The sequence below is a fragment of the Myodes glareolus genome, chromosome 6, assembly GCF_982192425.1.
Source record: "Myodes glareolus chromosome 6, mMyoGla1.1, whole genome shotgun sequence".
Classification (NCBI taxonomy): domain Eukaryota; kingdom Metazoa; phylum Chordata; class Mammalia; order Rodentia; family Cricetidae; genus Myodes; species Myodes glareolus.
The window spans coordinates 18,462,843-18,484,693 of record NC_142031.1 but is presented as its reverse complement, the minus strand read 5'-3'; the positions used below and the strand labels follow the sequence as shown (position 1 = coordinate 18,484,693).

General features: G+C 40.9%; 1 protein-coding gene across 6 annotated transcripts in view; it reads left to right on the top strand.

Moving 5' to 3' along the window:
- Positions 1-21,851, top strand: part of Luzp1 (leucine zipper protein 1) — a 92,651-nt gene that overhangs the window by 34,708 nt on the left and 36,092 nt on the right. For all 6 annotated transcript variants that reach the window (XM_085690474.2, XM_085690473.2, XM_085690471.2 and 3 more), the window contains exon 2: positions 18,616-18,717. The gene's annotated coding sequence lies outside the window, so the exon portion shown is untranslated. The remainder of the gene's footprint in view (positions 1-18,615; positions 18,718-21,851) is intronic.

The window sequence follows — 21,851 nt, the reverse complement described above, 5'->3', positions numbered from 1 at the left end:
ATTCAGATCAGTAACAGCCTAGGCTGATCTCAGACTTACTATCCTCCTATCTCAATATCCTGAGGGCTAGGATCACAAGTGTGTACCACCATGCACAGTAGGGTGCTAATTTTAATTAGAATCTTGTTTTAAATAGAATTATTTGAAAGAATTCTCAGTTTATGAACAGAACCCAGGATGAAGCTAATAAGTTGCACTCAAAGAAAAGAATCCACTCAGTCACCAAAAGGAAGATCCTTGGAGTGAGGACTAGGAACAATTGACTTCAGAAGTTACCTTTTTTTTTTTTTTTTTGATTTTTCAAGGTAGGGTTTCTCTGTGCAACAGTCCTAACTGTCCTGGAACTAGCTTCTGTAGACCAGGCTGGCCTCGAACTCACAGAGATCTGCCTGCCTCTGCCTCCTAAGTGTTGGGATTAAAGTGTGCCAATGCCACCCGGCCAGAAGTTACTTTAATAGAAAAAAGAGAGAGTGATTACTTTAAACCAGTAGTTTCTAACATTCCTAATACAGTTTCTCATGTTGTGGTGACTCTCCAATCATAAAAAATTTTTTGGTTACTACTTCATAACTGTAATTTTGCTGCTGTTGTGAACTATTATGAAATGTAAGTATCTGTGTTTTCTGATGGTCTTAAGCGACCCCTGAGGTTGTGACCCACAGGTTGAGAACCACTGTTCAAATCAGCCAGTATTTATTCTCAAAATTGACTACTAAAATGAGGGAGTAGATCTGGTACTGTTGAAATCAGCCTGTATGCCAACTTTTGAACACATATCACATTATAGACTATATGATGCAGATGATGTGTATTTAGGTGTTATGAGTCCCAGAGATATTTGCCCTACTGCATAATGTTTGTTTGTTTTTTGGGGTGTGTGTGTGTGTGTGTGTGTGTGTGTGTGTGTGTGTTTTCCAAGACAGGGTTTCTCTGTGTAATAGCTCTGGCTAGTTGATAGAAATCATTTTTGATCTTAATGGGTGGGCAAGCAAGTATCTGGTTATTTAATACCCATTTATGTATAATGTACAGTAGATCTCATGTTTACTTTACATCCTGGCCTCCAAACACCCCAGCTTTCCAGCACTGTCCATGGTCCTCCCTTTTCATTACACATTATCTCTGCCCAGGTCCTTAGGTCAAGGATGCCAACAGGCTTCATGTGATATGACAATACTAACTATAAAGCTTTGGTGCCTTGGGTTAAGGATTTGTGAAGTTTATTGTGCTTGGATTCCATTATTAAATTGTGTTTGATTAGCAGCATCTACTGAAGAGAGGCGCTGCATATCAGCCAGAGATTGAAAAGGGACTAGATTTATCTTTTCCTTGGGTGGCTATTCTGTTGCTCAGTCTGTGTGACCTCACCACCAGGTGATCAAGAGGCAGTCTGAAGGCCCCAGAGCTGTAAGTGACTTCCCTAGGGCCTACATGGAACATCACTAAGTTCCAAGGGAGAGAAGAGGCTTGGCAGGTAATTCTGCAGAGGGTCTGCCAGGGCTGTGCATGTTGTAAGCATGTTGGTGTAAACTTATCCTCTGGAATCCACTTCTCTGTTATCCAGGTGAAGGTGGCTGGTTGGCCCTGCAGTGTTAGGTGTAACTCAGGAGTAAAAATAGTCTTGCTTCAGGATAACTCCGGAATTTTTTCTTTACAAATTAGAACATTATCTTCTAGTGTGACCTAGAAACCAATATTAAGTGCAGCAAGAACAGTTGTACTTTAATCAGGTTCCAGAATGAGGGAGAGTTTTGAAAAGTACAGACTCAGCAGAAGATAAAAACAGGTATATATAGGGCTGGAAGAATGGCACAGTGGTTAAGAGCACTTGGTGTTTCTGCAGAAGACTCGGGCTTAGTGCCCAGCACCAATATGGCACCTTACAACTGTTTAATTCCAATTCCAGGGGAACAGATGCCTTCTTCAGGCCTCTATGGGCACTGCATGTACATGGTACACAGATGTGTATAGCAGGCTAAACACCCATACACATAAACCTTTTTTTTCCTTTTCAAAAAGCATATCTTAGCTGGGCAGTAGTGGTGCACGCCTTCAATACCAGCACTTGGGAGGTAGAGGTAGGTGGATCTCAGTGAGTTCAAGACCAACCTGGTCTACAAAGTGAGTTCCAGAACAGCTAGGACTGTTAACACAGAGAAACCCTGTCTTGAAAAACCAAAAAAAAAAAAGGTGGGGGGGCAGGTCTTGAATTCCGAAGTATTCTGTAGAAAACCAGAGGTATCCAATGCAATCCTGTGTCTTCTCCTGCCCCTCCCCCACAGCTGTACCCTGTGGAGCAGCTGATCCTGTATCAGCAGATGTGGTAGTGCTCTGAATGGATTGAGGTGCTTTGAAGTCCTTTGTATCCTCCTTGTGTGTTCTGGATGCTTCTTTGTGACTTTCCGCGGGGTGTCCAGGCACACTCACCGTGCAGTGTCACCTCTCCTTGCCCACCCCACTTTTGTTGTTGGAGGGGCTTGTTGGTTCCCTGCTGCTCAGCCTCCCGAAATAATCACACAGAAACCAAACTATTTAAATCACTGCTTGGCCCATTAGCTCCAGCATCCCACTGGCTAACTCCCACATACCAATTTAACCCATCTCCATCAATCTGCATTGCCACGCGGCTGTGGCTCACTGGGCAAAGCTCCCAGCTTCTGTCTCTGGCAGGACCACATGACCTCTCCTTGACTCTGCCTCTTTTCTCCCAGCATTCAGTTTACTTTTCCCCACCTACCTTTATTCCCTGCACAGGCCCAAGACAGTTTCTTTATTAACCAATGGTATTCATCGCATACAGAGGGGAATCCCACATCACACTTCCAGTGGTTTCACCTTGCCTTTGTGTGCCCTTTTCTTCTGTTGGGTCACACTGGGATCTTTTTCCCCTTTCAGCTTTTATACCATTCTCTGGCCTCCATGGTTCTGCAGTGTGGTGGATAGACTATAAACTGGGAGGCCACATGATGCTTCTTGGGTGATCTGAGGCTATTATTTTTGTTGTTGTTTGTTTTGATTTTGGAGAAGTGTTTCTGAGAGTATAGGTTTTATAGCTAACCTAGTTTTAATTTTGTTTGAGATAGTAAAATGTTAAAAAAGCCACAGGGGCTGAAAGTCACAGGAGCTGAAATTGTAGCTCAGTTGGTAGAGAGTGTGCCTAATGCACATGGCCCTGGATTTATCCCAATACATGTAAACAGTATGGCGATGCACAGTGTGATTCCAGCACTCAGGAAAGAGGCATTAGGTCATTCTCACCTTCATAGTGAGTTTGAGGCCACCTTGGACTGTGTGAGACCCTGTCTCAAAACAACAACAACAAGAAACACACACACACACACACACACACACACACACTAAACCCCAAAAAGCAATGAAAGGACTAGAGAATAGTACTTGAAACTTGGATCTGTAGGAAGTGCATTAATGTGTGTTCCAAGTGACTGTTCTAATAACATGCCTTGTTGGGCCTTTTTAGGGTGGCACAGCATTGCCAGTTGCAATTCTGATGCCAGTTGCAAAGAACAAGGAAGTTCAAAGTCTAGTCAGCTTTTTCTTTGGGAAAAGGAGTGGTGACTTATAGCTTTCTGGTTCTTTGTAATTGCTACTTCTCAGTAGAGCCTCGCTCTTAGCTTTGTATGACTGAAAAAATCTGCAATTCAGATTTAATTTGTTTAGCCTTAACTATGGCAGTTTATTTTCAATGTAAAAGTCACTTCAGCTCAGGGTAGCTTCATGATTCTTGTAGAGCACTCAGAGCTAGTTGGGTACATCTGTCTCTAGAACAAACTAGACGGCAGTGTTCTAAGGTTATACAGCACAGTCTAGTTCTGTGCTGGACACTATTTGCTTTTGTACTCTAGGTGGGTGGAGTGTTTTCCATTCCTGCCTGAGTAAAAAGCATTTAGCCAACTTCCAGTCATGTCCTGTCTTGTCTTTCATTTTTCTTTGCATTTCATTTTGGCTTGCTGCAACTCAGTTCTTCTTCCAGTTGCTGCTCAAAACAAGGCATGAGCCATTGGTGTATAGTTGATTATTGGAATAGAAACTTAGAATGCACGAGGTAGGAAGGAGTTTGGTTCACAGGGCAGCATTAGGATGAAGAATGGCAATGTAGGGGAAATGTGGATTCTTGGATCTAGTAAGACACTATATATAGATTACATGAATTATTTGGGAAAATAGAATTTTAGGTTGCTGACAGGGCAGAAATACTTGGGGAATGCTTCTGTTTTGATAAAGTAGTTATTTTTAGTTTGTAGGAAAAGAGAGTAGTTTCATCATCATACTGGAATCTTGCAGTCATGTCTGTAACTCAAACTAATCGGCTTATATGCCAGAAAAGTGTCAGGTGGCATGCTCATTTCCTCCTAAGTTTTAGTACTATTTGACTTAACTCCTGCTTTCCTTTGACTGGGCTGCAGGGCATTGTTAGGGGGTGTCAGGGAAGGCGGGGGTGAACTACTGCTGGTTTAGATGCTGGTCTGAGGAGGAAGAGCGCACATGCTGTGCTCTGCTCCAGTGTGTTCACCTGGGCTGCAGCTGACTGCTGGAGGTGCTGGAGATGGTACTTAAAACCTGTGCGTACTCAGCATGTTTTGGTGAAACTGCTTTAGAACCTAGTTTGCTTGACACATTTGCCCACACTCTTGGTTTTTGTCCTAAATATTTTACTTCTCTCGTGTTTTTGTTTGTTTGTTTAATAGATTTTAAGTTCTTATTTATCATTCATGTAGCACACCTCCTTTGAGTGCTATTTAAGTGTATGCCCATTATAGGTGTTAGTGTTCTTGGTATTTTTTTTAACTTTTTTTTATGTTACTCATTGAAAAATATACGGCTAAGTAAACAATTTTAATTTTAAAAATTGGAAAAGACTATATAAATTACTAAGTCAGAAAACATGATTTTTTGCTTAGTTTTAATTTAGGTACTTTATGGTCATTGTACAGAAGGGGATGTAGACTCATGAGGATGTCACTTCAACTCTGAAGAATTTAGAATGGTGTGGAGAAAACAACAGGCATAAGTAAAACTCTAGTGTCCTCTAAACCAGCTGACTTGCTGAGGGCTGGTGGGAGTGTACCTTCCTGCTGGAACATGTCTTGCCCTAATTTCTCTAGCTTTATACATAATAGAAGTTTATGAGTATGGCTGTTTGAAGTCTTGGAGGGTTCCCCCCGCCTCCCCGAAGTGGCCTTATATTTTCCTTAAAACAGTAAAAATGAAGACTGGGATTGTGGCTCATTGACAACATTTGCCTAGTCTGTGCACAGTCCTACAATCAATATCTCTTATCACCAAAAGAAATAAAAACAACCTAACAAAACTATAATAAAATAACCTATAAAGCTGATTCTTATGAGGACAAGAAGAGCTTGCAGTCACAGCTAGAGGCCTACTCTGTTTCATTGGGGAAGTCAGAGGGAGGGGGAGGCGCTGATGCGTTTCTCTCTCTTCTGGCCCAGAAGAGCTACAGTGAAAGCCCTGCTTCAGTTGTGGTTAGCTTGATAAAGGAAATGTAAAAGTTGAACCACAGTTTTCTCTTATATAAAATGGATTTGATAATCTTGGAATCCGAGAAGATTGTTTTGAGGACTGAGAATGTATGTGTGTGAGTGTGACTGAAGTTGGACATCTGAACCATGAAATACAGTGTAAGCACTGAGCAATAGGAGGCATATGATTTCTTTTGTTTCTGAGATGGGGTCTTGGTATGTTGGCAAGGCAAGTTTTGAATTCTTGGCTCAAGTGATCCTTTTGCCTCAATTTCCTGAATAGCTTAGAGGTATGTTGTTCAGAGAGTAAGACTAGGGTTTGGTACAGGAGATAAACAAGTAGACAATTACAGTGCTGAGTAAGTGCTGTGCTAGCAAATCTAGGGATCTGTCAGGAGATCTGGTTCCTACTGAATTCCTTGTTAACTACCTCTCGACTTTTTTTTTTTTTAAAGCTGTAAGAATTATGGAGCCGTTTGCCTAAGCGTCAGAGCCTCTGTTAGTTACAAAGCTGAGCTAAGATGGGATTTGCCTCACCCACTGCTGCTGTTTGCCGTGTTCTTAGCCCTTTCAGAACTGACCTTTGCTTTTTCTCCTTGCCCTGGATCTTTTTCTTTTTCAATTAAGTCTTCCCTTTTCATTCTGCCCTCTGATCTTTTCATCTTCTATTATATTGCAGTGGAAGACCAGGGAATCATAAGTTTGAGTTCATTGACATGAAAATTTCCTAGTATTAACTATACATTAGAGTTTAAGTCCTGAATAGCTAAGTGACTTAAAAAAAATACTGATACTTAAGATTTTGATTTTATTTCATATTTTTTCATGATTACATTATATCTAAAGTAATATACCCAAATTGCTCAATAAATTTTTATTATGTAGTCATGTAAAAACGACTTATATTAAGATATATAGCATATTAAAACACAGAATATTTCCAACTCCAGAATGTTCATTCCCTCATACTTCTTCTTTATCATTACTGGCTCCCAAGTAACAACTTACTATTAATTCATTAACTAATTGATCATTTTTAAATTTATTTATTATATATACACTGATCTGTCTGCATGTATGCCTGCAGACCAGAAGAGGGTGCCAGATCTTACTACAGATGGTTGTGAGCCACCATGTGGTTGCTGGAAATTGAACTTATGACCTCTGGAAAAGCAGGCAATGTTCCCAACTGCTGAGCCGTCTGTCCAGCCCCTTAATTGATCATTTTTGTGTTTTTTTCAAGGACGGTCTCTTGTAGCCAGGCTGGCCTTCCAGCTCACTATCCTTGAACGTGTACTTCTCGTGCTTGCTTCCTAAGTGCTGGGGTTACCACTGTGTCTGGCTTTGTTTTGTTTGAAACAGGGTCTTGGTATGTTTGTAGCCCAGCTGTGTCCCTACATTGGCGGTTGTACTGTCTTGTTAACTAGCTTTGTCTTTGTCGGCAGTACTAGGATTGAGTTTATGGCCTTGAACATGCTAGCCAGCCTTTTGGTCACTTTTTGCTGCTTTTGATGAAAGATCACAAAATTGCCTAGGTTAACCTTGAACTCCTCTGTAGCCTGGGGACCCTTGTACTAGAGATCTTACCTCAGCCTCTTGAATGGATAAGTTTATAGATGTACTTCAGTAGGCTTGGCTGCTTTGTCTGTTTAATTTAACATAGACTCAGACAGTATGCGTTCTTTTGGTTCTGGCTCACCATCCCCCAGCATCCTATTGGATATTGAATTGTATGGCTATATGAGAAAGCTGCCATGAACATTTTTGCTCTAGTATATATCTTGGTGGATGTATGTCCTTATTTATCTTGGTTTTATATGCAAAAGAATAGAATTAGTAGGTTATTTATTCTACCTTGATAGATATTGCTAAAGATTTTTGTGATTGTAATAGTTTAATAGAACTTTGTCAGGTGGTGGTGCACTCCTTTAATCCTAGCACTCAGGAGGCAGAGGCAGGTGGAATCTCAGTGAGTTTGAGACATAGTGGGTTCCAGGACAGCCAGGGCTGTTACACAGAGAAACCTTGTCTCAAACAAACAAACAAAAACAAAAGTAGAAAGGCAAATGTCGTGAGTCTGCATACATCTAGACAATTAGTTGTAAAGGTTTGTGCCGTACTAATTTCACACATGCCTTTTCTCTTTTTGAGAAAATTCAAAGCAAATCTCAGCTCTCATGTCAGTGCCATCTTCTGCTTTTCCATATCCATCTGCAAATATGGGCATTTTCTTAATGTGACTGTGGTACTGTTATCACTTTTAGCTACATTAGCAAATCCTTAATTCATAATCATATTTCTTTGCTATCTCAAAATATCTTTACAGTTAATTCAAATAGGGGCTCAGTCCAATCTTTCCAGTGCACTAGGTTTTTTTCATCCAGAGCTGCGCTTTTTTGATGCTTTGCCCTTTTTACCCTGTCATGAACCTACTGCAGAGATGAGGTCAGGCCAAACCTCTCTAACAGTGTGTGTATCTCAGAACCACTTTTCTAGGTCTTGCTATGTTGTACCAATTGTTCTTTCTTTCTTTCTTTTTTTAAAAAGGATTTATTATTTATATTGTATGTGTATGAGTGTTTTGCTTGCATATATGTTTGTGCTCTGTGTGTGTGCCTAGTATCCACAGAGGTCGAAAGAGACATCTAGTTCTGGAGTTATAGGTGTGTGTGTGTTTGTGTGTGTGTGAGAGAGAGAGAGAGAGAGAGAGAGAGAGAGAGAGAGAGAGAACACAGTTGTGTATGTGAACATAATACTAAGAAAGAAGTTATTGTCTGACTTAAGACATGACATTTCATATGTAAAGAAAACCATTTCAGCTGTGTGGCATAGTGGTATGTCTATTTTTATACAAACCTTATAGCAGTTTTATGAAATCTAGGTGTAATTTCAATATACACTTGAATAACTAGAGGTGGTAAAGTTTAATCATCAACATTACTATATAACTGAATTAAAGTTGGAACCAATTTCCTCTGACTTTTGACTGGAGTATGTTGCCTGAGTAGCAAACAGGGTGGAGAAAGTGTGGAATAGAGACAAAGGGTTGTTCTTTAGAGACTATAAAATGAAAGACAGTTGTTGCTGGGCAACAGCAGTGATCATAAAAAAGTATGTCATCATACTAAAAGGGGAAAAGCAGAAAACCTTTTTGTTTATACCCTGAGCATATATTCTAGCTCACTCCTAATAGCACCAAGGTATTAGATAAAAGTGTTTTTGGTTTTGTTTTTGATTGTTGCTTTTTTAAATCTTACGTTGTAATAAGAGAGATGCGATGTTTGTGTAAGCAAAAAACTTAAACATCGATTTTTAGGCATTTAGGAATTAATCCAAAGAAAGTCACATTCTAAGTTGAGTGTGAGTAAAGACAATTTGAAACCTTTGGATGGCTAATACTTGTAAAGTTTCATATTGTGACTGGTGGGATAGGCCCTGTGGACTCCCTTGGTTTTAAACAAAGCCAAACAGAAGCCCCTCCTCACCTTTTATCTCCTTTATTGTTACACAGGTAAATGCTTCCACAGAGCTGTCTCTACTCACTGCCTCTCGACTCGGTCCAGTCTGGTTTTTGTCCCTTAAATTTCATAGTAACAATTCTTACTGAGGTCACCAGTATCTTCTACCAAGCTGAACATTATAGACATTTTATCCTTTTTTTTCTCAGCCTTGTGAGCTGCTACCACTCCTTCCTTCTAGAAGGACTCGACTTTCCCCTCCGGGTGCCCTAATCTTCCTCCTGTTCCTCTGCTGTTTTACAGGGTCATCCTCCTTTCTGTGGCCCAGACCCTCCTCTCTTCACATAGGAGACATTCTCCCTCTCTGTCTGCCCCCATTGGCTTTATGGATATGAGTTATACCTTTATGTCTCCAATCCACACTACTCCTCTGGGATATAGACCCATCTGTTATCTACCAGACCCTGTTCTAGGCACTGGGGATATAGTGCTGAGCTAGACAGAAGTAGAGGTTATTTATAGAGGGAGAGATGAATAATAAACAAAATAGCAGGCAGGGTTAAGTGTTAACATGAACGTTTACAACGCATGGTAGTATATTAGAGGGTGAACTGTTTTATTTTGGCGGATCCAAACTTTACCTAGGTGTTAAAATCCTACTGACCTTTGGCTGACTAGATGGATCCTGCTGTACTGAGGGAAGAGGGGACAGTTAGTGCAAAGGCTCTAGGTAGAAACGAATACAGAACATACACGAGACATGTGCCGAGATCAGAAGGAGTTAGAGCTTGAGCTCGCTCTGCCCCCGCGGGCTGTGGCTGAGAACTAGACTAGGTGAGATGGAAGCACCTGGAGGTTTGTTTGCTTGACATGATAGAGTTTTGTTCTCTTCAAAATTTTGGAAATGTAATCTGTTTGGAGGGTGGTTTATATGGGGACAACTGGAAGAAGAGACGCTTAATGATGCTATTAGAGTAGGTAAGGTGAGAGTCCAGCATCTTGTATGACAGTGCGGTGAGGAATGTGGGAAGCAGAGGTACAGAACCAAGAAAATTGGGAAGTAGGATTGACAAGACCTGCTGGTTTGACATTTTCTTGAGGCAAAGAAAAGTCCAGCGTGAGTCTAGGTGCTTGACCCGCACAGCTGGGTGAGCTGTGGTGCTGTCACTGAGGTGGGGGACACTGAAGAGGAGTGGGTTTATGACGATTATCAAAGTGTGCATGAGTGTGTGAAGTTCATTGTCCATTAGATTTTTTAGGTAGAGAGCAAAGGAGAGTTTCTTTGTTTCTTTTTTTTTTCTAAATAGGAAATTCTCTGGATCAACATGAGAGCCTGATAGAAACCTAGAATCTCATTTTATTGTTTTTATTTTTACAGATTATCTCACTTTATGTATATGACTGTTTAGCCTGCATGTATGTCTGCACACTATGTGTGTGTGCTTTGTGCCCTTGTAAGTCAGAAGAGGGTTTTGGATCCCCTGAAACTGTAGTTATGGACATTGTGGACCTCCATATGGATTCGGGAACCAAACCCGTGTCCTCTGTAAGAACAAGTATTCTCAGTTGCTGAGCAATCTTTCTGATTCCCCATAATCTCATTTTAATGAGATTTTAATGAAACTTTTTAAAAAAATTTATTTATTATTATGTATGCAATGTTCTGTCTGCATTATGCCTGCAGGCCAGAAGAAGGCACCAGATCTCATTATAGATGGTTGTGAGCCACCATGTGTTTGCCGGGAATTGAACTCAGAACCTCTGGAAGAGCAGTCATTGCTCTTAATTGCTGAGCTATCTCTGCAACCCTAAGTGAGACTCTTTAGCCATCTTGTATCACATTATTCTGTTCTAAGAACATGACTTCTCAAATTATCTGTGAATTGAGACCAGTTTATTATTTTTTTTCTAAGCTGCCAGAGAGCACTACATGGTGTCATTTGCACTGTGTATATGCTCACTCCATATGCTCTCAGTGCGTTCATTAGCACCCTTGTGGCTGGACCCTGTTTAAGATGAATACACTAGTCATGGATTTGGATGTTACATCAGGTGCCAACTTGTCGCACAGGTGTCTAAATGCTAACTCTCACTTCTTTTGCTTCTGTTGGCAAGGCCAGTGTGGGGCTGTGCAGTTCAATCCAAATAGCACCGTCTGGTGCATGTTGTATGCTGATGGGTGCAGGGAAGAAAGTAGCAATGTGAGAAAAGAGTGAGGGTAATGCATACACAAAGAAGGAAGGGGCCTGGATCTATTGTAACAAGGAAGCAGAATGGTGTGGTGGTAGATTTGGAGGTAGGAAAATAAGGGTCTGGATGTTGCTTCTAAGTGACAGTGTTATCAGCTGATGGCATTCATTAGAGATGTTATCAGATGGCATTTATTAGAGGTTTATTGGGAGGTATGAAAGAGTGATTGGAGGAATGAAAATCAGCATACTAAGAAAAGCATGGAATGGTTGCTGGTACTGTGGAGATGTGTGTTGAAAGGCTGTGGTGATACATTTGCAATGACACTGGTGCATGGTTCCAGTGGCTATTTTCTCGGGTGTCTAGTTGCTTTTCTGTAGGCCTAGAGAGGCTTGCTTGATATTTTAAAGGGCATGTAGATTAAAAGTCCTTACCAGGTACTGGTTATGAGGGAAGCAGCATGAAGGACAGGTAGGTAAAGTTATCTAGCTCTCTCTCTATCTTTTGTAAGACTGATAATAGTGTCTGTCACATAGAGCCATTGTTAGGATTAAATTGTTTGATACAAAGTGCTGATAACGAATGGTTACCAGAGCCTGAAGAGGTGTCTCAGAGCATAGCAATTTCAGAGCACCAGGGTTCAATTCCCACACCCACATGGAAGCTCATAAACCATCTGTAACTCCAGTTCCAGGGGAATTTAACACTCTTTGGGCCTCGTGGCACCAAGCATGCATGTGCTTCACAGATATACATGCTAGAAAAATACCATGCATGTTAAGAAAAAAGAGAAAATGGTTACCTAGTATATGAAGCCCAACATGCATCTCTTACACCATTTCTCCAGCACTTCAAAACTAGCATCCAGCTGATCTCTTTTTGACCATTCTTCCTCTCACCTTCAATACTGAAGTCAAAGTGATCTTTTCAGAGCATGTCTTACCTTTTCTTAATACTTAAGGAACTTCCTGTAACTCTTCTGATACAGGTTCAAGCTGATCATTTATCCTCCAAGGTTTTCATGTGTGCATGGTGTGATTCCATACATGCCTCTGCAGCTTCCTTTTTGCTGCTTCTTCTTCTTTGGAATGGGGGGTTGTGTAGGGTCTCTCTCTGTAGTCCTGGAATTTGCTTTGTAGACCAGGCTGGCCTGGAACTCACTGAGATCCACCTATCTCTGCCTCCCAAATGCTGAAATTAAAGGCTTTGCCACCACCTGGCAATAATTTCTATTCAATCACAGTGCCTATGGTTTATGTACTTTAAGATTCATTTTTTTGTTTGTTTATTTCAGTCTACTTTCAGTACTGTGAAGACAAGGACTGTTTGTATTCACTGTTCATCTTCAGTACTGACCTCAGAGCTCCTTGAACTGTAGGAAGTTAGTTGCTATTTGAATGAATAAACAAATGAATGCAATAACTACTTGTCAGCTGCATGGCTCTGTAATGTTTGAACTGTGGATCAGGACTGTCTTCTGTGGTCAAAATTTGAAATAACTTCCCAGAGGAGAAGCAAAATAACCTGTGTGAGAGTCATTCATCAGCCATGTGAGTTGAGCCCTTGCTTCTTTGTTAAAAGAGAAGTATGATTACATATTCTCTTTTTTATCTGTATTTATCTGATTACAGTTACCATGAAGATTGATGGTAATGAAAAGCAGTTGTGATTTCTCCCCTACCTCCTTAGGGTATTTAGGATTTACTCTTTAACTGCTTTTGCCGTTCTTGCTGAAATCCTTGATAATCAGACTTACAGAGACAGGTTAAGGGTCCCAGCTTGCTCTTCAGATTAAAAAAAAATTTTTTTAAATATATATTTTATTTTGTGTATATGTGCACAGTGCATATGTGAAAGTCAGAGGACAGTCTCTAGGAGTTAGTTCTCTCCATTATGTGGGCTCCAGGGACAGAGCTCAGGTCATAAGGTTTGACATTTACTTTTAACCTGCTGAGCCATCTGACTGGCCCAAAATGCTAGTGACTGCTGGGAGATGCCAAGAATGAGCCTGGGATCTCACATATGGAAACAGATTTCATGCTCTTGTAGACCAGGCTGGCCTCGAACTTACAGAGATCCATCTGCCTCTGCAGATTAATTCCGAGCGCTGGAATTAAAGGCTTGTGCCACTACCACCCAGCTCATTTTGTTTGTTTTATTAAAAAATTATTTTTATTATTTTTAGTTATGTGTATACTTGTACATCTGTATGAATATGTGCGTATGAATGTAGGTATCCTTGGAGGCCAGGGGTGCCAGATCGCCTGGAGCTGGAACTGCCTCATGTGGGTGTTGAGGGCTTGGGTTCTTTGTAAGAACAGTATGCATTCTTTATTTTTATTTATTTATTTGTGGTCGTCCCTCCCCCTTTCTAGATAAGGTAACAGTCCTAGCTGGAACTAGCTCTTATAGACCAGACTGGCCTCAAACTCATAGAGATCCACCTGCCTCTACCTCCCAAGTGCTGGGATTAAAGGTATGCACCACCACTGCCCGGGCTGAGCAGTGTGCATTTTTAATTCATTGCTGGACCATCTCTCCAGCTCCAGAGGGAGGCAGTTCAAGGCCAGCCTAGTCTACAAAGTGAGTTCTAGGACAGTTAGGACTGTTACACAGAGAAACCCTGTCTCGAAAAACAAGCAAACAAAAATTTTGTACTACATTTTACTTAATTGTCTTTTAAAAAATGAGTGTTTTTGCTTGTGCATGTATGTGCCCCAGGAGCATGCCTGGTACCCTTGGAGATCAGAAGAGCGTGTTAGGTCATTGCTACATATTAGTTAGTGGGACCTTTTGTTGGATGGGTAAACTGAGACCTAGAGACCTGAGACTTCAGAGCCCCATAGTATGTTAGCAACAGAACATGGATTGACATTTGTGTTTTTGCCAGTGAAGGTGTGTGTTACTCTTAGTTACCACTTCCTTCAGAGAAGACCACTTACTCAGGATTCTCTTTTTTCTATTTGTGATGTGACAGAGTGAGCAGGATTGGAGAAAAAGGTAGAATTACCAAAATGACATCCTTTTACAACTTAGGTTTAATTCTTCCATGTGTGCCTGAGGTGTCCTGAGCTCCAGCATGCGTGTATGTGAAGTTAGCCAGGAATTTAATTGGCTGCTCCACTAGCTTTTACACCACATTTGCATAAACACACACACCCGTGCACATGCATATATACACCATACATAGGAAAAAATAATTCTTAAAAATCAATCTAAACTCAGGTTGAGTGTTTCACCAACTCTAGTGACTCTGGAGTGACTCCCACCAAACATCTGGCAACAAGAGGTTTCAGGCTCACCTATTCATCTTGTCCCATCATATACTGGCTCTTGGTGAGGAGACTGCATCTTCGTGTCTCAGCTCTATTTGATAACAATGGGTGTTGCATCAGCAATTATAGGAATCAAACTTGACTGTCCTTAACTTCCCAGTATACTATGGAGCTACTTTGGACATTGTTTTAATTTTTTCCTACTCTTTTATTTTCCATCTTCATACTTTTACCTGAGTGACCCCCAGAGGTTACTGAGTAGATGAAGGTGACCTGGTCCAGTAAAATTTTGGGTAATAGTTTGTGTAACTCTGTGATCTTAAGTCATTGCATATTCTGTTATCAGTTTTTCTTACAATAGAAATTAATTAACTTGTACACTCTGGTGAAGGATCTGATGGTGGCTTTTCTGGAAGCCACAGATAACCTGGACTTCTTTCAGATTTTGTGTTTTGCTTCATGTTTTACCAACTTTTACTGTTATCTCCATTCTTATTCTACTTGTTGTTTTAAAGGTTTAGATTTATTTAACTTACTTTTTTTGGGTGACGGTGGTTTTGAGACAGGGTTTCACTGTGTAGCCCCGGCTATCCTGAATTTCTCTCTGTAGACCAGGCTGGCCTCAAACTCACAGAGATCCACCTATCTCTGTCTCCCAAGTACTAGAATTAAAGGTGTGAGCCATCATTGACAATTTATTTAATTTTTTAAATTGTTTTTCTTATGTATGGTGTATATGTGCATGGATGTGTGTGCTTATGCAAAAGTACATGTGTGCATGTATGTATGTGTATAGGTCAGAGGTCAACTTCAAGTGTCTACCTCTATCTTGTTTTTGAAATAGTGTCTCTCCGGGCGGTGGTGGCGCACGCCTTTAATCCCAGCGCTCGGGAGGCAGAGGCAGGTGGATCTCTGGGAGATCGAAGCTAGCCTGGTCTACAAGAGCTAGTTCCAGGACAGGCTCCAAAGCTACAGAGAAACCCTGTCTTGAAAAACAAAAACAAAACAATACAAACAAACAAAAAGAAATAGTGTCTCTCACTGAACTGGAACTCTGATTGGGAGATTGGCTGACCAGCAACCACCCAGAACAGGGTAGCATGTTCCATTACCATGCTGGATTTTTGCACATAGGTGCTAGAGATCACTAAGATACTTAAGATAACCATGAACTCAGATCCTAGTGTTTGTGTCACAGCAACTTTACCCACTGAGCCCCCTCCCCAATATTCTGTTCTGTTTTAATTCTATTTAGTGAATTTTAAAAAATTAGATACTATATTTCTGTTCTTAAGTCCCTGATTTTTAAAGAACATCCAATTTCTCTCCCCAGATTTATCATTTCTTCAGTTTTCAGCATTTTTTTTTACTTTATTAAATTTGTATTTTCTGTCTTTGATAATTTCACCATAAATCCATCTTAGTGTTACACTCTGTTGATTGCGTTTTAATTACTAGGTTTTATTTTTTCAATTCTTTACATAATTTGAGGTTATATTTTATACATTGGGTGGAAGTGTATTTTCTGTTGGTGTTTTTATTTTAGCACACAGTTAATCAAACTGAAAACTTTGCCATACCTGTGTGTGGGGGTGCAGTTCTGTTCTTTTGTAGTTTTTGTCTTGAACCGAGGTCTTTAGAATCTGCCTTTCGCATTGCATAGTTCAGGTTGTCAGCCAGTGCAGGGCCAAGTTTGCACACTCAGCTGGGTCTCTCTCCTTCTCTGGCTCTTGTGTTTTCTATTTCCCGTTATCCTTGGCTGGTCCAGCCTCTCCTGGTTCCTACAGAGGCTTAAGATTTGCTTTTTAATTAGAACTACAGCTGGATACCATCAGCCGGAACCCATCCCAATCCCTTTTTGAATTTTCCTAAATCTGTCAGTTTCTGTTCACTTTAGATGATTGTTTTTGTTTATCCAGTTTATAGCTATAATCTTTGGAAGAGTCATGCTGGAAACAGAATTCTCTAGTGGTACTTTTATTCATTACAGAAAAATTATGGGAACAAAAAGAAGATATAACTATGTTCATATTAACATGCTTTGTAACTTTAGACATATCCTTCCTCTCTGAAACTTCCTTACTCCTCAGGAAAAGAGGCAGTTTAAGGACTCTTTCTTTCATCTCTGCTTTGTAGACAGACTTGAACTTACCATTTATATCACTGACAGGGACAACAAAAAGCTCTCTGAAGGCGCTATAGCACTGGTGTTTGATAGTATTTACTACATTCATTTTGGGCTGGTGAGAGGACTTAGTGGGTAAAGACACTTTCTTTCTATCATGTCTGATGACCTGAGTTCAATCCCTGGAACCTGATGTGGGATTCCCGTCTATATGCAATGATTATGTTTTATTACCATTGGTTAATAAAGAAGCTGCTTTGGCCTATAGCAGGGCAGAATATAGCCAGGCTGGAATATCAATCTGTCTGTCTGTCTGTCTGTCTGCCTGCCTGCCTGCCTGCCTGCCTGCCTGCCTATCTATCTGTCTATCTATTGAGAGTAGGCAAAGTTAGAAAGACACCATGTAGCTGATGAAGAAGGACATGCTGGAACCTTAGGTAGGCAACAGCCTCATGGCAATACACAGATGGATAAAAATGGGTTAATTTAAGATGTATGAGTTACTTAATAAAGAAACCTGCACTAATAGGCCAAACAAGTGTTGTAATTAATATAGTTTCTGTGTTTATTTGGGTCTGGGTGACTGGGAAGTGGAAAAGCCGTCTCTGCCTACAGGAACCGACATGGTAGAAGGAGAAATCCCCATTTACAGGCTATCCTTGGGATGCTGTCCTTCTTTGGTATGGATTCTTTTAAAAATAAATTCTTTTTAGGCTAGAGAGATGACTCGGGAATGAAGAACTAAGGCTGTCTTAGGACCGTTGTGCAATTCCTAGCACCCACATAGTGGCTAACAACCACCTGTAACCCCAGTTGCAGGGGATCTGATACCCTTTTCTTGCCTCTTTGGGCCCTGATTATACTGGGGTTTGAAACCCTGGGCTTCGTGCATGCCAGGTGAGCATTCCACCTTGAGCTACATCCCTTAGCCCACTCTTCAGGTTTTTGGTTTGTAGCTTTAGGTACTTCTTTTAAACAAACAAATAGATAACAAAACAATTATCTCTTTCTCTAACTCTATGATATCTAAGACAATAGAGGCAGAAAGTTGATTTTGTGGTATGCATACATTTTTAGAATGTGGAATTCAGATCAAAGGGACCAATGGTTTTAGAAGGAGGCCAGAAGGTGGTCTACAGGAATGGTTAAGTCATGGGTCAATTAAGGGGATGTTTGAATGTGAAACTGTGTTTAAAAGCTTAGGTTAGCACTGACTGATAAGCCACCTTCATTCTTTAGGACCAGGGTAGACAGGAAGATTTAACCCAAGTCCTCTACCTCCCATAACTTTTCTCTCATCTCAGCAGTAAGTTTTAGATAGATTGGCTCCTCAGCTTTCTTTTAGAAAGCCAACCCCTTCAAAACTAGAGAGTGGTTTGTAGAAACTCTACTTTTAGCTCTAATTGGTATTGGGTGGTCCAGGACCCTTTTGAGGACTGAGTCAAAAGACAGTCAATAAAATGAGAGTGTTGTGAAATAGCTTGCTTCCCTCCCCCCCCCCAGATAAACTTGAGTTTGTATTGACTTTATTTACTGAGTAAGTTATAAGACTTTGGACAAATCACTTGACACTTGACTTCTTGAGATTTAGGTTATAAGTAAGTGATATTATCATATATGTAAAACATAATGCCCAGGATGTAGTGGGTTTTCTACTTGTCTTCCAAACCATCTTATTTTAGTCTAATTCCAACTTCACCTCTAAATCATTGTATGACTCACCTTTTCCAGGCTCTGATTTCCTTCCTCACCTGGGGAGTTAGATGATTCCTGAGGTGCTTCCCAGCTTCAAGATGTCATAAATATTTAGAATATTGGGAAATGGAGCTTTATTAATTTGAGTAAAGATAGTCTGGCTTGGGACTCATATGATCTGATAGAAGGGGAAGTGGCGTGGAGCCTAGTTCCCCTTCAGAGACATAGGTAGCTTCCTTCACAGCCAAGATATAGGCATAACTCACTCTTTGCCTCTTTTCTGATGCTGGACTATATTTATATATAAAGGGCCTTGAGTAAGCTCAGCCTTGGTGTGACTCATGCTCTACCTACTTCTTTTATTTCCTGTCTAGGTCAAGAGGCAGCTCCCAGTGAAAGATAGTGACTGTTTCCAAGACAGCAGGCAGTGGGAAGGCAGCGAGAAGTCACCACAAAAAACTCCCATTGCCTAAATGGTAAGTATATCACACATGACGTCTGCAGACCAGTAGAATGGGTGGTTTCTGAACCTCTACAGCTTTCCATCCGTGCAAGGGAAAGGAGGGCAGTCAGTGTTGGCTGATGCCTCATGAGAACTGTACATGAGGCTAACCAGGCTAAGCTCCTTACATGTTTTCTCTTTTAATCAAGCCCACCCTTGATAGGGTGTTATCCACTCTTGAAGCCCAAAACTTTAAGGAGCAGGTCTAAGGTCTAACCTATTGTTTACTGTGTCAGGCCTGTTTGTCATACATTTTCTTCCTTAACACCTATTCTGACTGTGAGGTTAGTGCTTTTATCACTGCAGGAAAGTGTTTTGAGAAACCAAATAACGTCTCCAAGTTCAGGAAGCAAATAATAGAGTTAAGTTTTCAAATTAGACCTTTTTCATCATATCACATTCCCCTTTGAGAAAGTTACTTTCTCTGTTGAGATGGTGGCTGGTGTTCTGTTAAGAAGCACACCAACAAACAGATGAAAGAAACTTGGACTAACTACCAGATCCTTTTGCTCTTTCTGGGTTTTTGAGCCAGTTTTTATTGGTGGTACTCATGAGGGCCATGGAGAGCAGCAGGGAGTTAGGTGAGAGGAGTGAGAACGTGAGCAGGAGTGACCAAGGGACCTCGTGGTCTTGGTCACTGCTGGCACGGTACGGATGGAGAAGGGTTAGGAGAAAAGTTTGGAAAGTGGACAGTGGTCATGGAAATGACTGGATACAGAGAAGAATCTCAGTAACACCGCTCATGTTGAACAGTCATGGAAAATACATCATAAGGACATAGAGGAACTCCTCATGAGGTAGTGGGTGGCATTCAGACATATTCTTTATCTTGTGGATCTTATGTGCTGGTAGAAGAGTCAGTATTAAGTTTACATAGAATGTGGTCTTAAACATTCAAGGCTGGAAAGTAGTGTCTTAGAACTGTCCAAAGACGGAATGCGTTGGTGGGAAAGTGTATGTCCTTGTCATTAGAAGCTCTTGGGCAGGAATTGAATGATGCTTACTAGACAACTTAGGCATTAAATTCTTTCCACTTTGAAGAACTTCTAAGTGCTACCTGGGTGCTAACCCTGAGGTTCATAAATCTAAAGTATATGAATTTATGATAATGGGGTAAAAATCATTGAACCCCAATAATGAAATAGATACACTCAGGAAATGGTGGTAATATACAGTTGCTGGAAGGCCTAAGTCCTTAAGATGGGTTACTAGAAGTGGTCCAGATGATACTGTTTAAAGACAATGCTCTGACGTTCCTATAGATCAGGAGATGCTAAACTCTGGTCTGCAGATCCCTTGCCTGATTTTGTAAATAAAGTTTAGTTGAAACATGGCCATGTTTATTCACTTGTCTGGTATGACTTGCTTCACATTACAAAGTAGAGTTGTTGGGACAGATACTTTGAGTCCCACAAACCTAAAATACTTCCAATCTAAGTCTGTATAGTTATATATCAAACTGCAAAGACATTTGCTGACCACTGCATTAAATGACTATTGGGAGCAGGAAATGAATCATGGCAACTATGTTGGAAGAAGGGGCAGGGCAGGATTTATTATGTTCTATTTCAGACCTTCCTGATCTGCCAGAACAGGAAGAAGAGCCAGTTTCTAAAAAACTAGATAGAGCTACTTAGAAGTAGGGACTGAGGATGTAGCTCAGTTGGTAGGTAGAGTGCTTGTTTAGCCGCCCCAGCACCACATAAACCAGGTGCGATGGCACATACCTGCTGTCTGAGCACTTGGGAAGTAGAGGCAGAGGGATAAGAAATTCTAGATTGTTCTTGGTTACATACTAAGTTTAAGGCAAGCATGAGATACAAGAGACCCTGGGTTGGTTTGTTTGTTTGTTTATTTTGTTTTGGAGCGTTTTAAGAAGTCTGCCAAATGAAAGAAAATTGGAACTGAGGTAGATATTGATGTGGGAAACTTTGACTTTAAAAGATGGGGCTGACTGGGTGGTGTGTGCCCGAGTGACTCTAGCACACGGGGCACTGGGAATTGAGGCTAGTGTGGGCTCCATGCTAACTTCCAGGGCCACTTGGGCTATAGGGCTAACACTGTTGAAACAAAATACAAATAAGTGAGACTATTCATTCTTCCCTTTACTTTTCTGTGAATTTTCTAAGGTTTAGCATGAACAAATTCTGTCCCAGATGTCATCAGATAATTGCTATTTCTGATCTCCCAGGGTGTATGGATGATGGTCAGATGTGCGAAAGAAAAGCAGTGTGAGAAGAGAAAGGTGGTGGGTGGATATGGCACATGTGATGCTGAGGAAAAAGCTACCGCTGTTTTGCTTCCTCCCTCCCGTTCTTTCCTTCCTCTGTTGCTTCACTCTGAGCTCACTGAGCTGCGATCTTCCTGCTGCTGGGATCACAGGAGTGCCACTGTGACTGATAGAGAAGGCTTTATTTTTAAAAACGATTGTTTGACTTTTGGCTCTGTCAGTCTGCTTTCTTAAAGACCATGGGAAGCTCTTAATTTTTTTTTTATTCTAGCACTTCACAAAAGCCTGGGTATATCAAATGTTTCATAAATATTTAGTAAATAATGAATTCTCTCCATGGAACAGACAAACATTAGGAAGGAAAGAATCTACCCCTTCACTGTGTAAGATAGCCCTGGAAATATCACTTCCCTGACCCTCCTCCAGATAAGAAATGTGTATTTAGCTGCATGGTGGTACACACCGTTTATCCCAGCTCTTGGGCGGCAGAGACAGGCAGATCTCCGACCAGCCTGGTCTACAGAGTGAGTTCTGGGACAGCCAGGGCTGTTTAGAGAGAGCCTGTCTCAAAAAACAAAACAGAAAAAGAAAAAAAAAAAGTAATGTGTGTTGGAGGTATTAAAACCCGGTTCTAAGGAGTGGAAGAAGTCCAGAAATATTTTGTGTTCTTACCTGGCCCAGGAGTGATATTTGGGTAACCTGTGAGGAATGGCTTCAGCAGTCAGTTTGACCGTTTCCAAGGCACAGACCTGTAAACTAGAAATGTGGTGGCTGAGACACTTAGCAAGTGGTGCAGGGCTTGGGTGTGATCTTTTAGAAGATTACCCCAGGACCTGATATTCTGTTCCGTCTGGATCCACTCTTGGCTAGCCATTTCC